This window comes from Ranitomeya imitator, chromosome 6 (assembly GCF_032444005.1).
Source record: "Ranitomeya imitator isolate aRanImi1 chromosome 6, aRanImi1.pri, whole genome shotgun sequence".
NCBI lineage: Eukaryota > Metazoa > Chordata > Amphibia > Anura > Dendrobatidae > Ranitomeya > Ranitomeya imitator.
This window is the reverse complement of record NC_091287.1, coordinates 115,270,460-115,294,493: the sequence shown is the minus strand read 5'-3', so window position 1 is coordinate 115,294,493 and position 24,034 is coordinate 115,270,460. Positions and strand designations below refer to the sequence as shown.

The 24,034-nt window shown below is 48.5% G+C and overlaps 1 protein-coding gene across 4 annotated transcripts in view; it reads right to left on the bottom strand.

The window, feature by feature from the left end:
- Positions 1–24,034, bottom strand: part of RBMS3 (RNA binding motif single stranded interacting protein 3) — a 983,638-nt gene that overhangs the window by 356,380 nt on the left and 603,224 nt on the right. The window lies entirely within an intron of this gene.

Here is a 24,034-nt window from a genome sequence, read left to right as displayed (position 1 = left end):
TCCTGACATCATTGGTTGGCTGGCTGTGCCTGTGCGTCCCCCCTGCCCGACACAACGCCCCCCGTTGTCTCATATATTTTGACTGCGAGGGTGTGATTGATGGGCACGAGCAGTGCATATGTTCCCCTGTTTTCACTCCCCTCCTTCCGCCTTCTTCTGACTGTGCGGCCTCATGGCCGCGGCATGCGATAAGGGATCAGCTGAGGCCGCCCAGTCTGAAGCAGGTGTAAGGACATGTGTGAGCGGCGAACATATTTACTGCACAAGGCCACGAATCCCAGCACCGCAGTGTGACTTTAGGAAAAGCCACTGTGGGTCTGGGATTTATGGCCATCGTTAACCGCACCGGCCAACATGAAATGAGGTCATGAGACGGCCTGCACTAACAGGGTATTGCCAAGGGATAACACAAGAGCGCAGTTTCCTGTACTGCAAATAACAACGGTAAGGAATCTGCGCACAGCACCTAGGTGTAAATTTGTACACCTGTGCTGCGTCTCCTTAAAAAGACTAGTAGTCACGCCTCCACTACTGTTTGACAGTATAATGGGCTAAATAGTGTACGTGTTTAATTCAGCGTGTGCAAGGAGCAAAATTAAATAGAGCAACCTTTGACTTGTGCATCATTAATGCTGTTCAAGGTGTGGCTCTTGTACCTTGCAACACCTGAGGGGGGGGGTTAAAGGTAACCTTTGAAATTGGTTCAACTAGGCTTCGGCCTACACTCTGCTCCTCTACTCCTCCTGCTGACCCTGGGCTCAAACACCGCTAGTTTTTGCCCGGAACGGCTAGCTGCACAGAGAAAAACACCAGCCAATGTGTTAGTGGGGTTCAGCAACGCCAGCTGTTCCCCTGCTGTGTAGTCGGCAACGTGTCCAGCACAAGCCACGCTGGCACAACTGACCAAAAGCTGCCACCAGTGCAGGCTTCGGCCTACACTTTGCTCCTCTCCTCCTCCTGCTGACCCTGGGCTCAAACAACGCCAGTTTCTGCCCGGACATGCTAGCTGCACAGAGATAAACACCAGCCAATGTGTTAGTGGGGTTCAGCACCGCCAGCTGTTCCCCTGCTGTGTAGCTGGCAACGTGTCCTGCAAACGCCACGCAGGCACATGAACTGAAATTAAAGGGAGCCTGCCCCCCACCCCCCCAGGTGTTTCTATGTATAACAGCCACCTTGTACAGCAGTACTGCTGCATTTGTACAAGGTGGCTGACTTTTTCTCCTTGCACACGTGGAACTCAACAAGTACAAAATGTGTCTCATTACAGACCATTACAATGTCCCTGAGGTGTGACTTTCCTTTTTAATGACACGCAGCACCCCCATTGTTAGCGCTGCCCGTCTCCTGACATCATTGGTTGGCTGGCTGTGCCTGTGCGTCCCCCTGCCCGACACAACGCCCCCCGTTGTCTCATATATTTTGACTGCGAGGGTGTGATTGATGGGCACGAGCAGTGCATATGTTCCCCTGTCTTCACTCCCCTCCTTCCGCCTTCTTCTGACTGTGCGGCCTCATGGCCGCGGCATGCGATAAGGGATCAGCTGAGGCCGCCCAGTCTGAAGCAGGTGTAAGGACATGTGTGAGCGGCGAACATATTTACTGCACAAGGCCACGAATCCCAGCACCGCAGTGTGACTTTATGAAAAGCCACTGTGGGTCTGGGATTTATGGCCATCGTTAACCGCAGCGGCCAACATGAAATGAGGTCATGAGACGGCCTGCACTAACAGGGTATTGCCAAGGGATAACACAAGAGCGCAGTTTCCTGTACTGCAAATAACAACGGTAAGGAATCTGCGCACAGCACCTAGGTGTAAATTTGTACACCTGTGCTGCGTCACCTTAAAAAGACTAGTAGTCACGCCTCCACTACTGTTTGACAGTATAATGGGCTAAATAGTGTACGTGTTTAATTCAGCGTGTGCAAGGAGCAAAATTAAATAGAGCAACCTTTGACTTGTGCATCATTAATGCTGTTCAAGGTGTGGCTCTTGTACCTTGCAACACCTGAGGGGGGGGGTTAAAGGTAACCTTTGAAATTGGTTCAACTAGGCTTCGGCCTACACTCTGCTCCTCTACTCCTCCTGCTGACCCTGGGCTCAAACACCGCTAGTTTTTGCCCGGAAATGCTAGCTGCACAGAGAAAAACACCAGCCAATGTGTTAGTGGGGTTCAGCACCGCCAGCTGTTCCCCCGCTGTGTAGCCGGCATCGTGTCCAGCACAAGCCACGCTGGCACAACCGACCAAAAGCTGCCACCAGTGCAGGCTTCGGCCTACACTTTGCTCCTCTCCTCCTCCTCCTGCTGACCCTGGGCTCTAACACCGCTAGTTTTTGCCCGGACATGCAATCTGCACAGAGAAAAACACCAGTCAATGTGTCAGTGGGGTTCAGCAACGCCAGCTGTTCCCCTGCTGTGTAGCTTGCAACGTGACCTGCAAACGCCACGCAGGCACATGAACTGAAATTGAAGGGAGCCTGCCCCCCACCCACAGGTGTTTCTATGTATAACAGCCACCTTGTACAGCAGTACTGCTGCATTTGTACAAGGTGGCTGACTTTTTCTCCTTGCCCACGTGGAACTCAACACGTAGAAAATGTTTCTCATTAGAGACCATTACAATGTCCCTGAGGTGTGACTTTCCTTTGTAATGACACGCAGCACCACCCTTGTTAGCGCTGCCCGTCTTTTGACATCATTGGTTAGCTGGCTGCGCCTGTGCATCTCCCCTGCTCGAAACAACGCCCCTCGGTGTCTTATTTTTTTGGACAGCGAGGGTGTGATTGATGGGCATGTGCAGTGCATATGTTTGCCTGTGTTCACTCATCTCCTTCCGCCTTCTTCAGACTGGGTGTCCTCATGGCCTCGGCAGGCGATAAGGGATCAGATGAGGCCGTCCAGTCTGAAGCAGGTGTAAGGACATGTGTGAGCGGCAAACATATTTACTGCACCAGGGCACGAATCCCAGCACCGCAGTGTGATTTTTTAAAAACACACTGTGGGTCTGGGATTCATGTCCATCGCTAACCGCAACGGCCAACATGAAATGAGGTCATAAGACAGGAAGCGCTCACAGCGCATGGCCAAAGGATCACAAGAGCGCAGACTCCTGTACAGCAACTAACAACGCTCAGGAAGCTGCGCCCATGCAAAAAGGTGTTGTTTTCGACACCTGTGCTGCTTTTCTTTAAAAAGACAAGTCACGCCTCCACTACTGTTAAACAGTATAATGGGCTAAATAGTCTACGTGTTGCATTCAGCTTGTGCAAGTAGACAAATTAATAGAGCAACCTTTTACTTGTGCAGCATTAATGCTGCAGAAGGAGTGGCTCTTGTTCTTTGTAACACCTGAGGGGGGGTTAAAGGTAACCTTTGAAATTGGTTCAACTAGGCTTCGGCCTACACTCTGCTCCTCTCCTCCTCCTGCTGACCCTGGGCTCTAACAACGCTAGTTTTTGCCCGGAAATGCTAGCTGCACAGAGAAAAACACCAGCCAATGTGTTAGTGGGGTTCAGCAACGCCAGCTGTTCCCCCGCTGTGTAGCCGGCATCGTGTCCAGCACAAGCCACGCTGGCACAACCGACCAAAAGCTGCCACCAGTGCAGGCTTCGGCCTACACTTTGCTCCTCTCCTCCTCCTCCTGCTGACCCTGGGCTCAAACACCGCTAGTTTTTGCCCGGAAATGCTAGCTGCACAGAGAAAAACACCAGCCAATGTGTTAGTGGGGTTCAGCAACGCCAGCTGTTCCCCCGCTGTGTAGCCGGCATCGTGTCCAGCACAAGCCACGCTGGCACAACCGACCAAAAGCTGCCACCAGTGCAGGCTTCGGCCTACACTTTGCTCCTCTCCTCCTCCTCCTGCTGACCCTGGGCTCAAACACCGCTAGTTTTTGCCCGGAAATGCTAGCTGCACAGAGAAAAACACCAGCCAATGTGTTAGTGGGGTTCAGCAACGCCAGCTGTTCCCCCGCTGTGTAGCCGGCATCGTGTCCAGCACAAGCCACGCTGGCACAACCGACCAAAAGCTGCCACCAGTGCAGGCTTCGGCCTACACTTTGCTCCTCTCCTCCTCCTCCTGCTGACCCTGGGCTCAAACACCGCTAGTTTTTGCCCGGAAATGCTAGCTGCACAGAGAAAAACACCAGCCAATGTGTTAGTGGGGTTCAGCACCGCCAGCTGTTCCCCTGCTGTGCAGCTTGCAACGTGACCTGCAAACGCCACGCAGGCACATGAACTGAAATTGAAGGGAGCCTGGCCCCCACCCCCAGGTGTTTCTATGTATAACAGCCACCTTGTACAGCAGTACTGCTGCATTTGTACAAGGTGGCTGATGTTTTCTCCTTGCCCACGTGGAACTCAACACGTACAAAATGTGTCTCTTTGAGACCATTCCACTGTCCCTGAGGTGTGACTTTCCTTTCTAATGATACGCAGCACCCCCCTTGGTAGCGCTTCCCGTCTTCTGACATCATTGGTTGGCTACTTGCGCCTGTTCGTCCGCCCTGCCTGAATAAAATGCTCCTCGTTGTCTTAATTATTTTGACTGCGAGGGTGTGATTGATGGGCACGAGCAGTGCATATCTTCGCCTGTCTTAACTCATCTCCTTCAGCCTTCTTCAGACTGTGCAGCCTCATGGCCGCGGCATGCGAGAAGGGATCAGCAGAGGCCGCCCAGTCTGAAGCAGGTGTAAGGACGTGTGTGAGCGGCCAAAATATTTACTGCTCAAGGCCACGAATCCCAGCACCGCAGTGTGGCTTTATGAAAAGACACTGTGGGTCTGGGATTTATGGCCATCGTTAACCGCACCGGCCAACATGAAATGATGTCATAAGATGGGCAGCGCTAACAGGGCATTGCCAAGGGATAACACAAGAGCGCAGACTCCTGTACAGCAAATAACAACGCTCAGGAAGCTGCTCCAAGCACCAAGGCGTTATTTTGGACACCTGTGCTGCGTCTCATCAAAAAACCAAGTCACGCATCCACTACAGTTTGACTGTAGAATGGGGTAAATTGTGTATGTCTTTCATTCAGCGTGTGCAAGTAGACAAATTAATAGAGCAACCTTTCACTTGTGCAGCATTAATACTGCACAAGGTGTGTCTCTTGTACTTTGTAACACCTGAGGGGGGGGTTAAAGGTTTCCTTTGAAATTGGTTCAACTAAGCTTCGGCCTACACTCTGCTCCTCTCCTCCTCCTCCTGCTTCAACACGGGCTCTAACATCGCTAGTTTTTGCCCGCAAGTGCTAGCTGCACAGAGAAAAACACACGCCATTGTGTTAGTGGGGTTCAGCAACGCCAGCTGTTCCCCCAGTGTGTAGCCGGCAAAGTGTCCTGCAAACGCAACGCAGACACAAAGCTGCCTCCAGTGCAGGCTTCGGCCTACACTCATCTCCCCCTGCTTACCCTTTGCTCCAACACCGCTAGTTGGGGCTCTAGGAAGACAATCTTTAATAGGCAAGGCAACGCATCCGTGTTCCAGCACCGCCAGCTGGTTCTCGGCAGTGTTCTTGTCACAGGTACTCCCTCGTGCCAAGCCTGGTTTCAGCACCGTCAGCTGTTTCCGGGTTGTGTCAAGCTCACTGAGACACCTATGCTTGCCTCGTCGTGGTGCGGTCGGGTTAGCCAACTCCAGGGTGCCTCCAGTTTAGGAGCTTCCTATGTGGGCTGCGTGAACTGGTAGTCAAGGCTGGTTCTGTAGTGCCAGTAGGCCCAGCTCCCCCTGTAGGACTGTTGGGGTTCGGTAACTGCGGCTGCCTCGCGGCCTAGCTGTTCTCTCCTCTCCTGTGGACCTTCGGGTCCACCACCTGGTTCCAGCACCGTCAGCTGGTTCCGGGCCGAGCCTTTGGCTTAGGTGCCTCCTCCTGGGTATCCGAGTTCCGCCAACGCCAGGCGGTCCTTGGTAGTGCTTTTAAGCGCGGGCACCTACAGCTTAGTAACCGGGTTCCAGCACCGTCAGCTGGTCCTCGGTCGTGCCATTGGCTCTTGCACACTGGGGCAACGCATCCGGGTTCCAGCACCGCCAGCTGGTTCTCGGCAGTGTTCTTGTCACAGGTACTCCCTCGTGCCAAGCCTGGTTTCAGCACCGTCAGCTGTTTCCGGGTTGTGTCAACTTCACTGAGACGCCTATGCTTGCCCCGTCGTGGTGCGGTCGAGTTAGCCAACTCCAGGGTGCCTCCAGTTTAGGAGCTTCCTATGTGGGCTGCGTGAACTGGTAGTCAAGGCTGGTTCTGTAGTGCCAGTAGGCCCAGCTCCCCCTGTAGGACTGTTGGGGTTCGGTAACTGCGGCTGCCTCGCGGCCTAGCTGTTCTCTCCTCTCCTGTGGACCTTCGGGTCCACCACCTGGTTCCAGCACCGTCAGCTGGTTCCGGGCCGAGCCTTTGGCTTAGGTGCCTCCTCCTGGGTATCCGAGTTCCGCCAACGCCAGGCGGTCCTTGGTAGTGCTTTTAAGCGCGGGCACCTACAGCTTAGTAACCGGGTTCCAGCACCGTCAGCTGGTCCTCGGTCGTGCCATTGGCTCTTGCACACTGGGGCAACGCATCCGGGTTCCAGCACCGCCAGCTGGTTCTCGGCAGTGTTCTTGTCACAGGTACTCCCTCGTGCCAAGCCTGGTTTCAGCACCGTCAGCTGTTTCCGGGTTGTGTCAAGCTCACTGAGACACCTATGCTTGCCTCGTCGTGGTGCGGTCGGGTTAGCCAACTCCAGGGTGCCTCCAGTTTAGGAGCTTCCTATGTGGGCTGCGTGAACTGGTAGTCAAGGCTGGTTCTGTAGTGCCAGTAGGCCCAGCTCCCCCTGTAGGACTGTTGGGGTTCGGTAACTGCGGCTGCCTCGCGGCCTAGCTGTTCTCTCCTCTCCTGTGGACCTTCGGGTCCACCACCTGGTTCCAGCACCGTCAGCTGGTTCCGGGCCGAGCCTTTGGCTTAGGTGCCTCCTCCTGGGTATCCGAGTTCCGCCAACGCCAGGCGGTCCTTGGTAGTGCTTTTAAGCGCGGGCACCTACAGCTTAGTAACCGGGTTCCAGCACCGTCAGCTGGTCCTCGGTCGTGCCATTGGCTCTTGCACACTGGGGCAACGCATCCGGGTTCCAGCACCGCCAGCTGGTTCTCGGCAGTGTTCTTGTCACAGGTACTCCCTCGTGCCAAGCCTGGTTTCAGCACCGTCAGCTGTTTCCGGGTTGTGTCAAGCTCACTGAGACACCTATGCTTGCCTCGTCGTGGTGCGGTCGGGTTAGCCAACTCCAGGGTGCCTCCAGTTTAGGAGCTTCCTATGTGGGCTGCGTGAACTGGTAGTCAAGGCTGGTTCTGTAGTGCCAGTAGGCCCAGCTCCCCCTGTAGGACTGTTGGGGTTCGGTAACTGCGGCTGCCTCGCGGCCTAGCTGTTCTCTCCTCTCCTGTGGACCTTCGGGTCCACCACCTGGTTCCAGCACCGTCAGCTGGTTCCGGGCCGAGCCTTTGGCTTAGGTGCCTCCTCCTGGGTATCCGAGTTCCGCCAACGCCAGGCGGTCCTTGGTAGTGCTTTTAAGCGCGGGCACCTACAGCTTAGTAACCGGGTTCCAGCACCGTCAGCTGGTCCTCGGTCGTGCCATTGGCTCTTGCACACTGGGGCAACGCATCCGGGTTCCAGCACCGCCAGCTGGTTCTCGGCAGTGTTCTTGTCACAGGTACTCCCTCGTGCCAAGCCTGGTTTCAGCACCGTCAGCTGTTTCCGGGTTGTGTCAAGCTCACTGAGACACCTATGCTTGCCTCGTCGTGGTGCGGTCGGGTTAGCCAACTCCAGGGTGCCTCCAGTTTAGGAGCTTCCTATGTGGGCTGCGTGAACTGGTAGTCAAGGCTGGTTCTGTAGTGCCAGTAGGCCCAGCTCCCCCTGTAGGACTGTTGGGGTTCGGTAACTGCGGCTGCCTCGCGGCCTAGCTGTTCTCTCCTCTCCTGTGGGCCTTGGGGTCCACCACCTGGTTCCAGCACCGTCAGCTGGTTCCGGGCCGAGCCTTTGGCTTAGGTGCCTCCTCCTGGGTATCCGAGTTCCGCCAACGCCAGGCGGTCCTTGGTAGTGCTTTTAAGCGCGGGCACCTACAGCTTAGTAACCGGGTTCCAGCACCGTCAGCTGGTCCTCGGTCGTGCCATTGGCTCTTGCACACTGGGGCAACGCATCCGGGTTCCAGCACCGCCAGCTGGTTCTCGGCAGTGTTTTTGTCACAGGTACTCCCTCGTGCCAAGCCTGGTTTCAGCACCGTCAGCTGTTTCCGGGTTGTGTCAAGCTCACTGAGACACCTATGCTTGCCTCGTCGTGGTGCGGTCGGGTTAGCCAACTCCAGGGTGCCTCCAGTTTAGGAGCTTCCTATGTGGGCTGCGTGAACTGGTAGTCAAGGCTGGTTCTGTAGTGCCAGTAGGCCCAGCTCCCCCTGTAGGACTGTTGGGGTTCGGTAACTGCGGCTGCCTCGCGGCCTAGCTGTTCTCTCCTCTCCTGTGGGCCTTGGGGTCCACCACCTGGTTCCAGCACCGTCAGCTGGTTCCGGGCCGAGCCTTTGGCTTAGGTGCCTCCTCCTGGGTATCCGAGTTCCGCCAACGCCAGGCGGTCCTTGGTAGTGCTTTTAAGCGCGGGCACCTACAGCTTAGTAACCGGGTTCCAGCACCGTCAGCTGGTCCTCGGTCGTGCCATTGGCTCTTGCACACTGGGGCAACGCATCCGGGTTCCAGCACCGCCAGCTGGTTCTCGGCAGTGTTTTTGTCACAGGTACTCCCTCGTGCCAAGCCTGGTTTCAGCACCGTCAGCTGTTTCCGGGTTGTGTCAAGCTCACTGAGACACCTATGCTTGCCTCGTCGTGGTGCGGTCGGGTTAGCCAACTCCAGGGTGCCTCCAGTTTAGGAGCTTCCTATGTGGGCTGCGTGAACTGGTAGTCAAGGCTGGTTCTGTAGTGCCAGTAGGCCCAGCTCCCCCTGTAGGACTGTTGGGGTTCGGTAACTGCGGCTGCCTCGCGGCCTAGCTGTTCTCTCCTCTCCTGTGGGCCTTGGGGTCCACCACCTGGTTCCAGCACCGTCAGCTGGTTCCGGGCCGAGCCTTTGGCTTAGGTGCCTCCTCCTGGGTATCCGAGTTCCGCCAACGCCAGGCGGTCCTTGGTAGTGCTTTTAAGCGCGGGCACCTACAGCTTAGTAACCGGGTTCCAGCACCGTCAGCTGGTCCTCGGTCGTGCCATTGGCTCTTGCACACTGGGGCAACGCATCCGGGTTCCAGCACCGCCAGCTGGTTCTCGGCAGTGTTTTTGTCACAGGTACTCCCTCGTGCCAAGCCTGGTTTCAGCACCGTCAGCTGTTTCCGGGTTGTGTCAAGCTCACTGAGACACCTATGCTTGCCTCGTCGTGGTGCGGTCGGGTTAGCCAACTCCAGGGTGCCTCCAGTTTAGGAGCTTCCTATGTGGGCTGCGTGAACTGGTAGTCAAGGCTGGTTCTGTAGTGCCAGTAGGCCCAGCTCCCCCTGTAGGACTGTTGGGGTTCGGTAACTGCGGCTGCCTCGCGGCCTAGCTGTTCTCTCCTCTCCTGTGGACCTTCGGGTCCACCACCTGGTTCCAGCACCGTCAGCTGGTTCCGGGCCGAGCCTTTGGCTTAGGTGCCTCCTCCTGGGTATCCGAGTTCCGCCAACGCCAGGCGGTCCTTGGTAGTGCTTTTAAGCGCGGGCACCTACAGCTTAGTAACCGGGTTCCAGCACCGTCAGCTGGTCCTCGGTCGTGCCATTGGCTCTTGCACACTGGGGCAACGCATCCGGGTTCCAGCACCGCCAGCTGGTTCTCGGCAGTGTTTTTGTCACAGGTATTCCCTCTTGCCAAGCCTGGTTTCAGCACCGTCAGCTGTTTCCGGGTTGTGTCAAGCTCACTGAGACACCTATGCTTGCCTCGTCGTGGTGCGGTCGGGTTAGCCAACTCCAGGGTGCCTCCAGTTTAGGAGCTTCCTATGTGGGCTGCGTGAACTGGTAGTCAAGGCTGGTTCTGTAGTGCCAGTAGGCCCAGCTCCCCCTGTAGGACTGTTGGGGTTCGGTAACTGCGGCTGCCTCGCGGCCTAGCTGTTCTCTCCTCTCCTGTGGGCCTTGGGGTCCACCACCTGGTTCCAGCACCGTCAGCTGGTTCCGGGCCGAGCCTTTGGCTTAGGTGCCTCCTCCTGGGTATCCGAGTTCCGCCAACGCCAGGCGGTCCTTGGTAGTGCTTTTAAGCGCGGGCACCTACAGCTTAGTAACCGGGTTCCAGCACCGTCAGCTGGTCCTCGGTCGTGCCATTGGCTCTTGCACACTGGGGCAACGCATCCGGGTTCCAGCACCGCCAGCTGGTTCTCGGCAGTGTTCTTGTCACAGGTACTCCCTCGTGCCAAGCCTGGTTTCAGCACCGTCAGCTGTTTCCGGGTTGTGTCAACTTCACTGAGACGCCTATGCTTGCCCCGTCGTGGTGCGGTCGAGTTAGCCAACTCCAGGGTGCCTCCAGTTTAGGAGCTTCCTATGTGGGCTGCGTGAACTGGTAGTCAAGGCTGGTTATGTAGTGCCAGTAGGCCCAGCTCCCCCTGTAGGACTGTTGGGGTTCGGTAACTGCGGCTGCCTCGCGGCCTAGCTGTTCTCTCCTCTCCTGTGGGCCTTCGGGTCCACCACCTGGTTCCAGCACCGCCAGCTGGTTCTCGGCAGTGTTCTTGTCACAGGTACTCCCTCGTGCCAAGCCTGGTTTCAGCACCGTCAGCTGTTTCCGGGTTGTGTCAACTTCACTGAGACGCCTATGCTTGCCCCGTCGTGGTGCGGTCGAGTTAGCCAACTCCAGGGTGCCTCCAGTTTAGGAGCTTCCTATGTGGGCTGCGTGAACTGGTAGTCAAGGCTGGTTCTGTAGTGCCAGTAGGCCCAGCTCCCCCTGTAGGACTGTTGGGGTTCGGTAACTGCGGCTGCCTCGCGGCCTAGCTGTTCTCTCCTCTCCTGTGGACCTTCGGGTCCACCACCTGGTTCCAGCACCGTCAGCTGGTTCCGGGCCGAGCCTTTGGCTTAGGTGCCTCCTCCTGGGTATCCGAGTTCCGCCAACGCCAGGCGGTCCTTGGTAGTGCTTTTAAGCGCGGGCACCTACAGCTTAGTAACCGGGTTCCAGCACCGTCAGCTGGTCCTCGGTCGTGCCATTGGCTCTTGCACACTGGGGCAACGCATCCGGGTTCCAGCACCGCCAGCTGGTTCTCGGCAGTGTTTTTGTCACAGGTACTCCCTCGTGCCAAGCCTGGTTTCAGCACTGTCAGCTGTTTCCGGGTTGTGTCAAGCTCACTGAGACACCTATGCTTGCCTCGTTGTGGTGCGGTCGGGTTAGCCAACTCCAGGGTGCCTCCAGTTTAGGAGCTTCCTATGTGGGCTGCGTGAACTGGTAGTCAAGGCTGGTTCTGTAGTGCCAGTAGGCCCAGCTCCCCCTGTAGGACTGTTGGGGTTCGGTAACTGCGGCTGCCTCGCGGCCTAGCTGTTCTCTCCTCTCCTGTGGACCTTCGGGTCCACCACCTGGTTCCAGCACCGTCAGCTGGTTCCGGGCCGAGCCTTTGGCTTAGGTGCCTCCTCCTGGGTATCCGAGTTCCGCCAACGCCAGGCGGTCCTTGGTAGTGCTTTTAAGCGCGGGCACCTACAGCTTAGTAACCGGGTTCCAGCACCGTCAGCTGGTCCTCGGTCGTGCCATTGGCTCTTGCACACTGGGGCAACGCATCCGGGTTCCAGCACCGCCAGCTGGTTCTCGGCAGTGTTTTTGTCACAGGTACTCCCTCGTGCCAAGCCTGGTTTCAGCACCGTCAGCTGTTTCCGGGTTGTGTCAAGCTCACTGAGACACCTATGCTTGCCTCGTCGTGGTGCGGTCGGGTTAGCCAACTCCAGGGTGCCTCCAGTTTAGGAGCTTCCTATGTGGGCTGCGTGAACTGGTAGTCAAGGCTGGTTCTGTAGTGCCAGTAGGCCCAGCTCCCCCTGTAGGACTGTTGGGGTTCGGTAACTGCGGCTGCCTCGCGGCCTAGCTGTTCTCTCCTCTCCTGTGGGCCTTCGGGTCCACCACCTGGTTCCAGCACCGTCAGCTGGTTCTCGGCAGTGTCTTTTGCTCTTGTACCTTCTGCTCCCCATCCTGGTTCCAGTACCGTCAGCTGGTTCCGGGCAGAGCCTTTGGCTTAGGTGCCTCCTTCTGGGTATCCAAGTTCCACCAACGTCAGGTGGTCCTTGGTAGTGCTTTCAGGCACGGGTACCTCCTGCTTAGTAACCGGGTTCCAGTAACGTCAGCTGGTCCTCGGTAGTTCCATTGGCTCTTGGACCTTCGGCTACCCATCCGGGTTCCAGTACCGTCAGCTGGTTCTCGGCAGTGTCTTTTGCTCTTGTACCTTCTGCTCCCCATCCTGGTTCCAGTAACGTCAGCTGGTTCCGGGCAGAGCCTTTGGCTTAGGTGCCTCCTTCTGGGTATCCGAGTTCCGTCAACGTCAGGCGGTCCTTGGTAGTGCTTTTTAGCACGGGTACCTCCTGCTTAGTAACCGGGTTCCAGTAACGTCAGCTGGTCCTCGGTAGTTCCATAGGCTCTTGAACCTTCGGGTAGCCATCCGAGTTCCAGTTCCATCAGCTGGTTCTTGGCATTTTCTCAGCCTTCTTGTACCTTCTGCTACATTTCCAAGTTGAAGACCCTAACGTCGACGACCCGGAAGACCACCACGATGACGACGACACGGAAGACCACCCCGATGACGACGACGACGACGGCGGAGACGACGACGGCGGAGATGACGACACTGGAGACGACGACCCTGGAGACGACAACATGGAAGACCGAGAAGCAGAAGAACAAGAGGCTGCAGAACAAAGAGCAGAAGAACATTAAGCATAAGACTTAATATCAGAGCAAAAGATATTATCTAAATTATATGCAGAAGAAGACTAAGCAGTGTATGGGGGTGAGTCCGTTCCTCCTCGTGGTGCCCCTGGATAAAGCCTGATGCTGCAGGCCAAACTGAACGCGGACAAATGTAACTTTTGTGACTGGCAGAACGGAAGGTGTAATCTTCAAACTTTTATAGATAACAACTACGGGAATGCCTGTCACAAATGAGAATATGATGAAGAAGTAGAATAGGAAGAATAATAACAGTGGAATAAAAAGAATATGTAGAATAAGAAGAATAATAATAGTTGAATAAAATGAATATGAAGAATGTAATAAAAAAAAAAAAATAGGTAGAAGATGAAGAAGAAGATGAATAAGGTGAAGAAGTTGATGTCAAAGATGCTGATGATGATGAAGATGAAAGTGTGGGAAAAGAAAAAAAAAAAGAAAAAAAAGAAGGGGAAGGGCGTGGAATAGTGAAACATCAATATCTGACAAAATAAAAAAAAAATTTACATAGTCAATATCTTTGTCACTCCGAACGTCTTAAAAAAAAACAAAAAACATGCTATTCTATTTGATTGGGATAAACCTCTATGACTTTAATGTCTCCGCCACCTCCCCAAATACATCCGGCATTATTCTTAGTTGTTTTCCTTCATGTAGAATGAACCTACAAGGAAAGAAAGGGTTTATTTTAATTCCGATATTTTGGTCCCATTGACTTGCATTGGGATCGGGTATCGGTATCGGCGATATCCGATATTTTTTGAATATCGGCCGATCCAAACCGATACCGATACTTTCCGATATCGGAAGGTATCGCTCAACACTAGTGATAATCCATTCCCTCTCATGTATTTTGTAATCTACAGCAACATTTGGAGAAATTTTGTATAATAAGAATTGTATCAGCCTACCGCATTATGGATAGTTTTATATAATTTATTTTTCATCTAAAAATTAGTAGACATTGATACAAATGTGAATATTTAAATATATAGCTTTAAAGGGTTGTTTACTTATAGGACAATTTTTTTTCACTTAGGCTAGTTTCACACTAGCATTTTGCTGATCTGCGGAGGGCTGTGAACTTCCTTTGTGAAGCCCCGCCCTCAGCTGCAACTCCACCGCTAGCTCCGCCTACTTCTGCATGCGGCATGCATTCGGCCTGCGTACCTATCTTTAACATTAGGTACGCAGGTCGTGCCGCTGTATGCAGATGCTTCCGCATGCGTCGTTTTGACGATGCGGTGACCAGCGTAGGACGCAGCTTGTAGCAATTTTTTTTTCTCCGCATCGTCAAAACGACACATGCAGAAGCATCCGCATAAAGCCGCACAACCTGCGTACCTAATGTTAAAGATAGGTATGCAGGCTGCATGCCGGCCGCATGCAGAAGTAGGCAGAGCTAGCGGCGGAGGTGCAGCCGAGGGCGGGGCTTCATGGAGGAAGTCCGCAGCCCTCCGCAGATCAGCAAAACGTTAGTGTGAAACTAGCCTTAGATTGTATTTTGGGCTAAAAATCTTGTTTGTGATTGGGTTTCAAAATTTGCACCATTTTCTCTCTGTAGCCTCTGTAATGCATGATCTATTTCTGACTGAAGAATGAGTTAATGGATAATCCCTCAGTGGATTTGCTACGATGGTTTGACGAAGAGCTTGTAACTGTTCATAAAGTAACCACCATTTTAATTTTGATTGCATAAATCAATAGTACACATGAAAATGAGAAACTTTGTAATAAATATTATCAAAGAAATTTGCTTCTTTCTCCTCCCTGACAGATCTTTCATTCTCACTGTATTTGTTAGCTCCTTTAGGGGACTTGAACCTGTGATTGTTTGATTGCTTGTGCTATATACATCAATATCACAGTATTGCTGAATATAGTAAAAATCATGGTCTCCTTTGATGCCTGGCCACAGTCTGGGTTTCAAAGGAGCTTTGTAATGACAAGCATGGAGATATTCAATAGACCCCCAGCTGTCATAACAACTAGTCCACGCACCTCGATCACATCATGGGCACGCCGGTGGGTGCATAGAGTGATGTGCTTCCATGTGATAATACCACTATCAGACTTTTACAGTGGCATTTAAGAGGGCTAACAGGTTTTACCATGAGGCCTCTAACAACAGTAGGTGGCACAAAGCACCGCCCGTCTTTGTTAGATGCAGATCCTGGCTGTAAAACACTGCCATTACCAGCTGTGCATGGAGCAACCTCACCCCATGAGCCTGCGCCATACATCAGCTACTGACTTGCGCTGTATGTACGGCGGATGTCAGTAAGGGTAAAGAGTCAAGAAGAGGAGCAGTGTAAAATTGAAGTTCAGATGTCAATGTGAGAAGGAAAAATGCAGGAGACAATGTAATGACCAAAAAATGTCAGATTTGTCATATATTGAACTCTTGTTTATAAAGTGAATGGAGCTCTATATTTTTACTGAAGGGAATCTTCGTTCATTGGATATAACACCTCTGGTTGTAAAAGGTCAAGATATTTTATGAGCATTTTTTCAGACTGTGTTCAAACAGCTTTCATGGCATTTGCCTCAGTAGACCCATTATAGATGTGCAGGTAACAACGAATCCTGACAGATCCCAGATTTAAAAATAAAAATAGCATTATAGACCACACTATTGTTGCTATCCAAAAAAATAAAAACGATGATGGAACTGATTCTCTATGGCACTTGTAGTTTCACTGAGAAAGCAGTTTGAAAATTATACAAAAAAAAAGCCAAAAAATATTTTTTCTTTTTAAACTGCTTGTTTTATTTGCTTGATTGGTTGTTTTATTCTAAAATATATTTTTTGAAGTTGAGTTGGTGTGAATCGACACTCAGGAGCCAGTCCATCTGCCATATCAATAATTTGCGGCCACTACATGGGAACCTTAAGAACTCCTATTTACTGTAAATTAGTGAGCCTAGCAAATTGTTATCATTGTGGCATGGAATACATGTGGCATCATGTCAGGCTGGAGAGAGAAAAAAGAGCTGCGGATGCCCAGATGTTGAGGGCAGTCCTTAGGGCCATCGTCCAATGGCCACGGATGTGGTCAATTGATGTGGTCAATGAACTGAGTCCTGCAAATCAATTTACTAACTGATTTGAAGAAATGGGGCTTTAAAAGAGGGTAAAAGCAATTTTAGGGAAACACTGTAAAATTATAGATGGTACAGGATGGGTGATGGAATAAGAAGTCCCTACTCCCCATAATTGGTCCACTCTCCTTCTTATGTTGTGTGGAAGCATGAATGTAGCTGCTGCTCTCAAGCCTCTGAGACTTGCAGAAATCACAAGGTTGAAGTGTCGGTTAAGCTAATACACTCAGAAGATTCATTGACATGAAGGTATTCATTAAAACCCTTTTTTTAAAGAATGTCAATCAATGAATATTACTGTTGGATTGAGCCCTTTGTCAGGATATTGCAACTATTGCAACTCACTATGGATACCACTAATTTAATTTGAATAAAAAGCCCGCCAAGAAACTGTCATTGTAACATGGGTGTCAAAAGACAATTAACATAAACAATTACAGGAAATGACAAGTTAAATAAAATAAATAAAACATGTTTACTTAAAATATAAAAAAAATGCAGGCAAAAAAGGAAATAGATGGATAATCCCAAGTGATTGAGATGAAACTTGGGAAATCTGAGTGGATAGGCTACAATCATGCATGACCGTCACTGTTACTAATAATAACTGGAGTGAAATGATAAAAAATCCTCATGCTTAAAAAATTGTTCACGATGGTATATAAATAATAGTGAAGACATATAATGCTATGATACCTTCTGTTGTAGCGAGACTAAGTACAGGCACAGTATATATTGAACATACAATATAGCCTGGGGTACAAAGCAGGCTATATTGCTATCATGGGCTCAAACCAACTACAGAAGCCTGAGAGGACCAAACCTCTGATAATCGCGGCAGCGCAACTGCTAACTAGTATAATGTGAGAAGTGATGATTAAGCCAAGGATTAGGGGGCATTTAAGGAGCCATTATGGGCTGATGGAGGAAAGTGATAGAGAGGCTGGAAATTTACAGAGATGTATTATCTGCACTGGCAACAATAGTATTGTTGAGTACAGGGATAAAATCCTAGCTGAATTTTGGGGAGTGAAAGGCACGGTAAGGGGGGTTGTGAATTGTATTGAGTATGAATATATTGTTTAAAATGTGCAGTCAAATAAATATTTCTATATAAGGAACAGGATAAAAACGTCACTGTTAGTGGTAGACAGAATGGCAATTATACTGAGTATATGAAATTTAGTAGCTATCAAGACCAACCCTCTCCCCCTTGTATCACAGTATAATTACCACCAAAGAAACTAGAAGGTCAAACCATAAGACAACATTAAGGCCAGAGTCACATTAGTGTATGGAATCCGATATGAGAGTACCATATGCGATACGCTAATGACACCTGGCTCCTGCTCTGCTGCAAGTGGGAGCCGAGCGTCAGTGCCCTGTGCTCCGATCCTCTTATATCAGAGAATAACAGCACAAGGAGAGGAGACAGAGAAAGTAATTTCTCCATCTCCTCTGCTGCCGCCATTTACACACACCCATCGACTTGCATTGGTGCATGCTATGCGAATTTGGCATGCATTCACAGAATGATGCAATTTTTTCCTGTCCGATCGCAATTCAATCGGAACAAGAAATAAAACCGCCATTGAGAACAGAAACATAAGACTTTTAATTAGAGTGCCTTCGTCCGATTTAATCGCAAGTGGGAGCGAGCACTTAGTAGTTGGCTAGTGGCGCTAAAAGAAGATTTAAACATATTGTATGTGATTGAACTCATAATGCAGTCACCTTCAAGAATAAAATTATTTATGCTGACAGAGAAAAAAATACATAATAAAATAGCTACCAGTAGATCAATAATAAATTAATAATTGACTCAGGGACCTTCCAGTAATGATATCATGTTGTTTCTAGTCAATAGTCCTGCGAGATGATACGTTCTGAAGCTTCATTGAGGACCAGTGGTTTTAATGTTCCCAAATGGTAAATCGAGAACATTTCTCTCTTCATTAATGTCTCAAATCTATTAATAACACTGTCTGAGATGCAATCAATGGGGATAATGTTGAGCGAATTGAAGTCACCTTTATGATCAATGGTGCAGTGCAGAGACAGTGTTTTAAAAACCTTTTCTTGATATTAAACCTGTGTTTATTCAGTCTTACGTGTCATTCCAAATTCGTACCTATAGTTATTATTATTATTAGTAGTAATATTATTAGTAGTATGTCCATGAATGGATAGGTGAACGCAAAACTTAGTCACTTATTAGAAAGAAAAAAAAATGTATGTTAAATGGAAATAGGGGGCAAATCTAAAGAAGAATATAATGCTGTTTGCAAGGCAAGCAGTAGAAGAGCTAAAGCCAGTAATGAACTGAGACTTGCAAGGGAGACCCAAAGCCGTAAAAAAGGATTTTTGAGAGGTATGTCACACAAGCAAAAGTAAAGTCAAAGATGCTATAGGATTTTACAGAATGAAAAGTGTGATGTGTTCAATGTTAAGAAGGCTGAACTTTTAAATTCCTATTTTGCATCTGTGTTCTCTAAGAAAGCCATTGTAACATCAACTAATCTTCACGGTGTTATCAAAGGAATAAAAGAATCCACACCGTCTATAAACAGAGAGGTGATGAGGGAACACTTAGCTAATTTAAATAAATTTAAATCTCATAGTACAGATGTTTTACATCTAGAGTCCAGAAAGAGTTTGCAAAGGAAATTGCAGAACCACTAGCCAGAATCTTTGAAAATCCTGGAGAACAGGAATGGTCCCAGAAGATTGGAGAAGGGCAAATGTCTCTATTTTCAAAAAAAGAAAGAAGATGGAGCCAGGAAATTACAAGCCAGTAAGCCTTTACTGGAAAACATATTTGAACAAATTATTAAACAGCATGTATGTAAGTACTTGGGCTAGAATATAGTAATTAACCAGAAACAGCATTGTTATGTAGCAAACAAGTCATGCAAGACTAATCTTATTTCCTTCTATCATGAGATCACTGACTGGATGGATCATGGAAATATGGTAGATATAGTATATTTTGACTTCAGCAAAGCATATGATAAAGAATCTCATACTTTCTTTTTGAAAAATGACCAAGTATGGGATTGACAAGGCTACGGCTAGGTGGATTCATAACTGTCTCACTGATCACACTTAAAAAGTTGTAATAAATGGTGGCACATCCAATTGGAAGAGTGTTTCAAGTGGGGTACCACAAGGCTCTGTCCTGGCTTCAGTGTTGTTCAACATTTTTATAATTAATCTAAATAAGGGAAATGAAAGTAAACTAATCAAATTTGCAGATGATGCAAAGCTAGGAGAGATAGCTATTGCTAACACTTGAGAAGACAGAGAGAGGATTCAGAAGGATCACGATAAGCTTGAACAATGGGCAGCAACTTATAGAATGACATATAATAGGGAAAAAATGCAAGATTCTACATCTGGGCAAGAAAAATGAAAATTACATCTATAGGATGGGAGGAATCAAACTACAGCAAAGAGGAAATCCCTGCATGTTTTGCAGCTGTCGAATAGCCCCAAGACTTGCAGCCGCAGGGACTTGAACATATTATAATAATAATAATCTCTTTATGTATACAACCCATGGCAAAAATTATGGAATCACCAGCCTTGGAGGATGTCCATTCAGTTGTTTAATTTTGTAGAAAAAAAGCAGATCACAGACATGGCACAAAACTAAAGTCATTTCAAATGGCAACTTTCTGGCTTTAAGAAACACTGAAAGAAATCAAGAACAAAAAATGTGGTAGTCAGTATGGAGCACCCCCAGACACAGGGCCACGAGTTCTTGGTACCGGGCCTCTCTGGTTCGGTTCTGAGGCTGTCACGGTGGCTAGACCCGGTCCGCGACCCTGCTAAGGGGTGTCCAATAAAGGTGGTACGGTCTGCCAGGGATTCGTGATGCCACCTGTGGTGTTCGGTCAGGGTGACCGACGCTGCTGTGGGGTCCGCTGGGGTGATGGAATAGCAGCTGGATGGTATACCTTCCCACAGGTGAAGTATGTCCCCAGGGCTTCCCAGTAAGGTAGATGGTGATGGTGTAAGGTGCAGTCAATAATGAGGTCACAAGGTTGCAGTCTCTTTACCTCTTTACTGTAGACTTCAGGATCCTCAATCCAGAGCACGCTTAACAGGGCTATCTGAGACCGGCCGGTCCGATGGACACATCCAGAGTTCCCTTTGCAGGTGGAAATCGTTGCCTACCACTAGCGCCTGTGTGTTGTAGTCCTACCCTGCTGAGCATTCGGAATAGTCCTCACAACTGCTGTTCTCGTTCGTTCTCTACAGCTCTCTCTCTCTTTGGTTCCAGATGTTACTAGTTTCTCGCCCCCCAGGAATGTTATGGCTAGGACGCACCCGTATGATGGAAAGGCTCGGAGCTCTTCCGGGACCCTAGAGACGCCTCTCTCCACGCGTTGCACCCTATGTCTTCGTAGGTGATGTAAGGTAGACAGCCAACCTATAATTAACTGTCCTGTGGAGTTCGAAGTAAGGCCTAGAGTCAGTTACTCCCGCGGTGTTCCGGCCACCGGCTACGCGCCTCAGTAGGATGTTGCCTCGGTTTCACGGCACGACTCCTACTGGTACTCCTTTGTGCTTGATCTCGTTTACACTGTTCCACAATATTCTTCCCATCGTGTCTCTCTCTTGGATACCGCCGCGGGGTGTGCAGGCGTGGTTCCGCTACGTTCTGCTCTGTTTGCTAGGCACCTGCCAGGTTCCCACACCTGACAGGGACCCCCCTGTGTCTTCTCCCTGCAACACCCCCTGCCACGGGATGTTGCCTGAATCCAACACAGTCAGTTTCTGACTAACTTCCTATCCAACCCCTAGTTTTACCAGTGTGAGGAGTGGCCCAATAAATAAAGCCTTTTTCTCCCCCTAGTGGCCGGAGTGTGAAGTGTAATGTGTGCTGGTGATACCTGGTCAGTAGAACTCCTTTAGTGCCATCAGACGTACCATCACTCCCCTTAGTGGCAGAGCGTCATACTGCAACGACCAGGTCTCTGGGGCGCTGCAAGTAATGGTTACTTTTTTTAACCATGCATTGGGGAAAATTATGGAATGACTCAATTCTGAGGAAAAAATTATGGAATCACCCTGTAAATTTTCATTCCCAAATCTAACACCTACATCAAATTAGATCTGCTCGTTAGTCTGCATCTAAAAAGGAGTGATCACACCTTGGAGAGCTGTTGCACCAAGTGGAATAACATGAATTATGGCTCCAACATGAGAGATGTCAATTGAAAAAAGGAGAGGATTATCAAACTCTTAAAACAGGGTAAATCATCACCCAATGTTGCAAAAGATGTTGGTTGTTCACAGTCAGCTGTGTCTAAAATCTGGACCAAATACAAGCAACATGGGAAGTTTGTTAAATGCAAACATACTGGTAGACCAAGGAAGACATAAAAGAGTCAAGACTGGAAATTTAAAGCAATATGTCTCCAAAACAGAAAATGCACAGCAAAACAAATGAGGATCAAATGGGTGGAAACTGGAGTCAACGTCTGTGACAGAACTGTAAGAAACCAACTAAAGGAAATGGGATTTACATACATAAAAGCTAAAAGAAAGCCATCATTAACACCTATACAGAAAAAAAACAAGGTTACAATGGGCTAAGGAAAAGCAATCGTGGACTGTGGATGACGGGATGAAAGTCATATTCAGTGATGAATCGCGAATCTGTATTGGGCAAGGTGATGATACTGGAACTTTTGTTTGGTGCCATTCCAATGAGATTTATAAAGATGACTGCCTGAAGAGAACATGCAAATTTCCACAGTCATTGATGATATGGGGCTACATGTCAGGTAAAGGCACTGGGGAGTTGGCTGTCATTACATCTTCAATAAATGCACAAGTGTATGTTGATATTTTGGACACTTTTCTTATCCCATCAATTGAAAGGATGTTTTGGGATGATGAAATCATTTTTCAAGATGATAATTCATCCTGCCATAGAGTAAAAACTGTGAAAACATTCCTTGAAAAAAGACACATAAGGTCAATTTCATGGCCTGCAAATAGTCCGGATCTCAATCCAATTGACAATCTTTGGTGGAAGTTGAAGAAAATGGTCCATGACAAGGCTCCGACCTGCAAAGCTGATCTGGCAACAGCAATCAGAGAAAATTGGAGCCAGATTGATGAAGAATACTGCTTTACACTCATTAAGTCCATGCCTCAGAGACTGCAAGCTATTATAAAAGCCTGAGGTGGTGCAACAAAATACTAGTGATGTTTTGGAGTGTTTTTTTGTTTGTTTATTTTTCATGATTCCATCATTTTTTCCTCAGAATTGAGTGATTCCATAATTTTTCCCCTATGCTTGGTTAAAAAACGTAATCATTACTGACTACCACATTTTTTATTCTTGATTTCTTTTAGCATTTCTTATAGCCAGAAGGTTGCCATTTGAAATTACTTTAGTTTTGTGCGATGTCTGTGATCTACTTTTTTTTCTACAAATTAAACAACTGAATGAACATCCTCCAAGGCCGGTGATTCCATAATTTTTGCCAGGGGTTGTATAGCGCCAACATATTCCGCAGTGCTTTACAGACAATATCATCGCTGTCCCTGATGGGGCTCACAATCTAAATTCCCTATCAGTATGTCTTTGGAATGTGGGAGGAAACCAGAGAACCCAGAGGAAACCCACACAAACACAGGGAGAACATACAAACTCCTTGCAGATGTAGTGGTTGATGGGATTTTTTTTGAGCATGCCGAAGACACTCGGTTAGCACACGAGCATGCTCGGATAACACCGCATCCAAGCACTTTTGTTCATCACTAAACAAGATCATAAACCTCAATTCATTTTACATAAAAGTTAAATCCCGAGTATATTTTTCGATATATTGCTCCCCGCTGTGGATGAAGTTAAAAAGACATTTGCTCATCACTAATCTTGATCCAAAACATTTCTAAACATCTTTCTATTGCAAAACTCAAAAAGTCTAAAAATACAACCTGCTTTTATAGACATGATATAAATATTCAGGCATGAGACTACATCATATTTATATATTAGTCAATGACTGCTTAGTCGGCTTGGCTCCTGTTGTCTCTCAAACATAACCCCAGCAGATATTGGCATTCAGTTTGCTTACATTCAGTGCCACGAATCCTGTTTATCAAAGTCTTCCAGCAGAAAAACTGAAGCTATATGACTGTATCAGATTCAGGAGAAGAACCAATTCATTTCCTATAAATTAAATTTGTTACCTTTGATAAGTCCAGTTATGTTCAGCACATCAATTTCTCTCAAGGTGGAAGTAAATCTAATTACGATTCCTTTCAAAAACTGCATGTCTAAGAGCGCAAACAAATGAACATGTGAACATTGAGAATCCTAAGGAGTAAGTTCGCGAAAATGTCTCTCGGACATTATTATTACCAGAATAAATAGTTCTTTAAGTGACCTAATGAGGATTTTTATCACACTCTGTTAATGGACTGCTTATAAGCAGCGAGACAATTCTAATAAGCATAATAGTGGAAGGCAACAACTCAATTTTAAAGCCTCGATTAGAAAAGGAAAGCCTCTCTAAAAAAGCAAATATTTGCAATTAAATTGATATGAATCTTTGCATGATTGTTTAAATGTGCATAAATATTTATGCTAAAAAACAAAGCGATAATTCTACTGGATAGCGCTTACAAATACAGCTGTATTTCCTGAAACAAGGCTTTATGTACGAGCCATGTATATTATTTATATTGTTATTAATGTTTGACTCCAGGCAAAAATTCAGACATTCGTGACCTTATATATTCATGTAGGCCCTAAACAAATAATTTATTTAAAAAAAAACTTGGTACCAGGTAAAAAATATTTTTTTGCTCTTATTTTATTCCAGTTCCTTCCCTGAGTATTTGGGTTTTTTTGTTAATTTTTAAAAAGGCCCCCTGATGAATTTTGTCCTAATTTTTATGGTACTTACAAAGGGACGTGGCTCATAGTGTAATAATACAGAGAAGCTTAGAGACATCTTCCCCATGTTAAAGACCACATCAATTAGCACTAAATAATAAGGACCATAATTTTGCAACCATATGGAGGATTTTAAAAATACAAAAAATGGTAGATTCAGG